The sequence below is a fragment of the Eucalyptus grandis genome, chromosome 2 (assembly GCF_016545825.1).
Source record: "Eucalyptus grandis isolate ANBG69807.140 chromosome 2, ASM1654582v1, whole genome shotgun sequence".
Classification (NCBI taxonomy): domain Eukaryota; kingdom Viridiplantae; phylum Streptophyta; class Magnoliopsida; order Myrtales; family Myrtaceae; genus Eucalyptus; species Eucalyptus grandis.
In genome coordinates this window covers 27835012-27841011 of record NC_052613.1, presented here as the reverse complement: position 1 = coordinate 27841011, position 6000 = coordinate 27835012, and the positions used below count along the sequence as shown (strand labels likewise).

Below are 6000 nucleotides of genomic sequence, written 5' to 3'. Positions count from 1 at the left end.
CTTTATTTTAACCACATTAAAGAAAATTTAAAACATCCAATCAAACTTTGTATCTATATCATATATGACTCTGAGTTATTGACATTTGCAACGACGTTCATCTTCAAACAGAAATTCTTTATTAGAATATTAAACTATCCATCTACTAAGGAAATTTATATTATGCACTGATCATATGATTGACGTAGTGTAATCTGTCAATTCATGTTACTCATGCAATGGGCAAGTCATTATATTGGGTGCTGATATGTTAAAACATACTCACTTCGCACTGGTTTATTACACCATATGAAATACTTTTTGTTCTACCACACCATTTCTCTCTCTCTCTCTCCCCTCACCATACCGCCAGTCAATGTCACCATCCTTGTCCCCTACGGATACCGCCACTCCCCGATCAAAACCAGCAACGCCCTCCACAACTTAGCCCCACCTTTGCCTGCACATCTCTCTCTCTCTCTCTCTCTCTCTCTCTCTCTCGCCATGGCCTAACTCGAAATTCGAGGCGTCTTGCTCGAAGGTGTAATGATGCTTGTCTGTATCTTTTTTTTCACTTTTATTTTCTTTTTTATTGTGGTTGAGAGGATTGCGGACAAGCTCTTGTTTGACAGCTGGCGATGATCACAGCCCTCAGCCCATGCCAAGGTCCACTTAGCCCTTGCCCGGGCAATCTGAAAAATTGCAAAAATCATCAACTTCAGCGCATGTGAAGAGACTTAATTGTGATTGGAATTAATGTGATTACTAAATCATGATTATTATGTCGGAATCTTAACCTTTTGGAATTAATTTATTTACTTAAATTAAAGTTATCATATATGTATCGTGATCTTAACATCCTTTTTATGAAGTATTAAGATTGGTGTCACCAATAAAAACAATTATGATAATATAAGAGATTGAAAAGAGTTATTCACACTATTACTTTTTTTTGTCATAATTCACATTATTACTTAGTTACAAAAATACATGACAAATTTTGAATGCTTGACTATGCCCTACCTTTTCAAATGATCATTTATAGCGTACAGATCTAGATCCCAAACCAATATGGAAAGACTTTGACAATATTTTGAATATATCTTAGATTTGATAAATCATGGATCTTATCAATGAATAAACTCAAATATATCTAGCATCCCACTAAAAATAAGATGTTGTAGTGAAATTAGTTTGATTTTGGAAATTAAGTTATGAAATAGCCTAGATAATTCTTTACCAAAAAAAAAATAGCCTAGATAATTAGATTTAGCAATGGAATTATGTGGAGTGCCACGAACATGTTTTTTATTTATAAATTGATTGATTTGCAAAAGATCTCAATACAAGTTATTTAATAGATTATGATCCAATTATGAGCAACTTGATATATTTTATTTGAAATTTTAATGTTGCCATTTGCTTATCTTAAATTTTAAATTTAAACTTTAAAAGAAGGCGCTGAGAGGTGGCAATGAATTATGAAATTTAAATTAACCCTAATTGGTTAGTTTATTAGGAAAGCACACAAGTCCCAAATCATCGTTGTTGGATAATCTACTTCACGACGTGCAACACGGGAAAGCAAGCCAAAATCTTCCGATATCGTTGCTCGCTTCGTTGCATTTTCGTCTTCTTTTCTTCTGACAAAAGCAAGTCAAAAAGCCTTCCACCATCTCAATTCCTTAGCTGCAGAAAAGTGATAAGACAAAAGCTGACGAAACCTACTGACAAAAAAGACTAGCGAGGGGAAGCAAGTCAAAAGTCTTCCTCCATCCGGCATTGCCAGACGAGGGACCCTTATTAAAGACTCTTCCTCAGATGCGGTTTACGAAATTGTTCAATAAATTCTTCTCCATTACTCACATATGGAGGACATGCCAAAAAGTACAACGCGGTTTGCATGTTTTCCCGGAAATTTCCCAAAAGTTTCATTGATCGATCAATGGGTTATCGTACTAGGAGTCTCCATGTCCTATTCATTTAATAACAAATTTTTAAATCAAAGATTTTTTATTTTATTTTTTTGTGATTTAGGAAATCTTGTAAGACGATAGCCGATGAACAAATTCTAGGGAGTAACTGTAGGACTCACCACCACAGTAGTACAAGTAAGAATCCCTAACGATGCCTCTGAAATTTGAACTCCTCTCATTCGTGAGAGAGAGAAAGCCCAAACCAGCTACGCCACTGCGGGCGGTGGTAATTTTAAATCAAAGATTCATAACTAAAAATATAGAGAATATAAAGTGAAATCAGGATACAAAGTTAACGTGGTTTTTGAAGCTTTTTCTTTATTTTAGAGAATTTTAAAAATCCAATCAAACTTTGTACTTTCTCAATATCAACCAAATGTCCAAGACTCTTTAAAGACTTGATTAATCCTTACTGACCGTGACACTACCGTTCATTCAATTAAGAACTATTGACATCTAGTTGTAGCGGTCATTCATGTTCTTCCCTTCTATAATTGACAACTTTGCTCTTAAATTCATGGGCTAATCTAGTGGCCACAGAAAATTGTGTACATGCCTCGAGTGTGGGAGAAAAGATGAAATACCAAATATCAAGTTGCTATTGTTTAATTAATATTCTTCTATGTTGACATATTTTTTGTTCTCTTGAAAATGCAAATTTCAAATGAATGGCAGATATTGCTGTAAAAGATCTTTAATTTGTATACCTTACGCTTTTTTTTATTGATAAATGAACTAAAATTTAAATATCCTAAAATGTAGCGACTTTCCATTGTTTGTGAAGTTAAGATAATGTGTTCAGAGGTAACAGAGGCAACTTGAAAGTTGGTGTCACGATCTGCATTTCACATACAACTTTAACCTCAAATTAATAAATAATTTAATCTCAAGGGATAAACACAACTATACATAATCAAAACTCTCAAGACAAAATATATTCCCCTACTCTTGTTGTGTACACTAATCAAGTCCTAAAAAGAGATCTTTGGAAGCGCAAATTGAAATGCCCTTAAACTCTGAACTTGACCAATCTATCCTCAATATATAAAAGCTCTAGTTCTAAAGCACATGATCTACTCACCACTCGATCCTAGAAGATTAATAAGTAATATTATGAGTGCGTTTGTTTCACGAAAAACTCAATAATAAAGGAAAATACTTTTCGGGAAAGTATTTTCTAAGAATACGGTTTGTTTTTTTTTTTCATTTGGTAATATATAATTGAAAATGTTTTCTTCTGTTTGAATCCCATTAGAAAATGATTTCACACTTTATCAGCCAAAAAAAAATCGAATTTTTTAATTTAAAAGAACTTAGAATTTTTTTTATTACTTTTATCAAGGTTTTCTCGCTTGGCTTACGAGGGCAAGCTTGAGCCATCGCCGGAGGTCGCAAGCTCGCTGGACTAGTGCGAGCTCGAGCCTTGCCACGTGATGACCACGAGCTCACTCGAGGCTCACCGGCCTCTGGCAAGCTTGAGCCTCACTGTCAGAGGCGGTGAGCTCACTCGATCTAATGAGGCTAGAGCTCATCAACTGTCCCTGTGGCCAATGATGGGTGGAGAAGAAGCAAAAAAAAAAAAAAAAAAAAAAGGAAGAAAAAAAAAAGTCAAATTTTAAAAAAAAAATTGATTTAAAAATATATATATTTATATAAGAATAATTGTTTGTAAACCATGCGCCAACTCTAGTTTTTGGTAGATTTGAAAAACGTTTACCGGTTCTTTTAGAGGGGAAATCATTTTCTAGAATTTAAGCTTCGTTAGAAAAAAAATTTCTGTTGACTAAAAACGCTGTTTCATCACTCATTTTCCGAGCAACCAAATGCCTGGAAAATGAAAGAAAATGTTTTCTCGAAAATGTCATCCCGAAACAAACACACCCTACGTATCGTTTAGAAGATCCAAGATAGAATATGCTAATCATTAGAAGGTTAAACTATCCCTCTACTAAGGAAATTTATGTTATGCATCGATTACATGATTGACTATTTTTTAACTTTAGTCCAATGTGGAATATCGCCATTGAACTTTTAATTTGCTTAGTGTGGTTTATGAACTTTTGGTACAAGTTCAATTTAATCTATGAATTATATAAAACTGTTCAATGTTATCCTCAAATTTGAATTAATGAAAAGATAACATTAGATATTTTCATATAGTTTAAGTTAGATTGAACGTTTACCAGAATTTTAGAGACTATATTAAACAAGTAAAAGTTTGTGGACGACATTACACATTGGACCAAAGTTCCATTTAGAAACCATTTGTATAGTTATCCCCGTGACTAAGTATTAAGTTAAGACGAAACAACAACCCTAAGATTACTTCACATGACAATATGGTAATACATTTCTAAATAAAGTAATTAGTGACATTACATCGATACTCCTTTTGAAATTGACTTGATGATGCATCTTGTTTATCAAAAACTTCACTAGCGAGCCTTTCTCTTTGAAACATTACCATGCATAAGAAAACTCATTACATTATTGGGATATAACACGCTAGACATTATTTGAATAGATATTTAGTAAAGACAAATTAATTCCATTTACCCTCTTGAGATGTGACATGTTACCTATTTATAAAAAGATAATGGGGCGTCAAGGCTTTCAATTAAGTAAACCAAATCAATTTGTTGAGCAAATTCCAATTCTAGATTCTATTAAACTGATTACCCTATTGTTATTTTTATTGTGATATGATATTTTCCAGTCTTAAGGTTGAGATCCATAATTCAATTGAGGCAGCAAGCCATCAATTTGTCTTCTTTATTAACAAATTCTTTAAAATATGTCGTCGAATGATTTATTGTGAGAAAAAATGGGATAGACATGTTCTTTACACTTTTTATTAGTCCCTCTCCTCCCTCGCTCTCAGGCAGACAACATGATCAGGTTGACGAGCTATGCAAACGCAAAACAATTGCACTCATAATAAAGATCTACTATATGCTCAACACAGAGTGTTGACCATATAATAAGGAAAAGAACAAACCAAACAAAAAGAGGGGCACACTGAAAGAACACTTTCCTGAGTAGCTTGATATATTTTATTTATATAAAATGGATGCTAAAAAAGGAGGATCCATGAACACCAATACATTTTTTGTTTATAAAATGGATTGATTTGCAAAATTTTCTATCCGAAGTATATTATTAATAAAGATCCAACTGTGAGTAACTTGATATATTTTATTCTAAATTTTAAAATTGCAACTTGCTTATTTTAAATTTTAAATTAAAATTTAAGAAGAAGGTGATGAGAGGAGGCGATAAATTATCAAATTGGTTTGGTTTACTCTTCATCTTTTGATTAATTTGTTTCATGTTCATGTAAATCTCGTCTGTTTTGCATTGGTTTGGCCGCTGAATTTACCAAAATAAATATTAAGATGCAAATTCCATGAAAACACCATTACCATTAAGAAAACAGCTTTTAAGTGAAGAGGCTTAATTGTATTGGAATTAATGTAATTATTAAATCATGATTATTATGTCGGAATCTTAACCTTACTTGGAATTAATTCATTTACTTAAATTAAAGTTATTATATATGTATCATGATCTTAACATCCTTTTATGAAGTATTACGTGATTGGTAGCCTGGTATCACCAATAAAAGCAATTATGATAATATAAGAGATTGAAAAGAGTTATTCACACCATTACTTCTTCTTTTTTTGTCATAATTCACATTATTACTCAGTTACAAGATAACATGACAAATTTTGAATGCTTGACTATGCCCTACATTTTCAAATGATCATTTATAGCATATAGATTTAGATCCCAAACCAATATGGAAATATATACGATGCCACATATTAAACATAAAGATACCTACATAAAAGACTTTGACAATATTTCGAATATCTCTGAGATTTGATAAATCATGGATCTTATCAATGAAGATCACACAAAATTAAACTCAAATATATATAGCATCCCACTAAAAATAAGATGTTGCAGTGAAATCAGTTTGATTTTTTAGAAATTAAGCTATGAAATAGCCTAGATAATTAGATTTAGCAATGGAATGAAT

The 6000-nt window shown here is 32.4% G+C and overlaps 1 protein-coding gene across 2 annotated transcripts in view; it reads left to right on the top strand.

The window, feature by feature from the left end:
* Nucleotides 1-6000, top strand: part of LOC104435034 (flap endonuclease 1) — a 101599-nt gene that overhangs the window by 1166 nt on the left and 94433 nt on the right. The gene's annotated exons all lie outside the window — the stretch shown is intronic.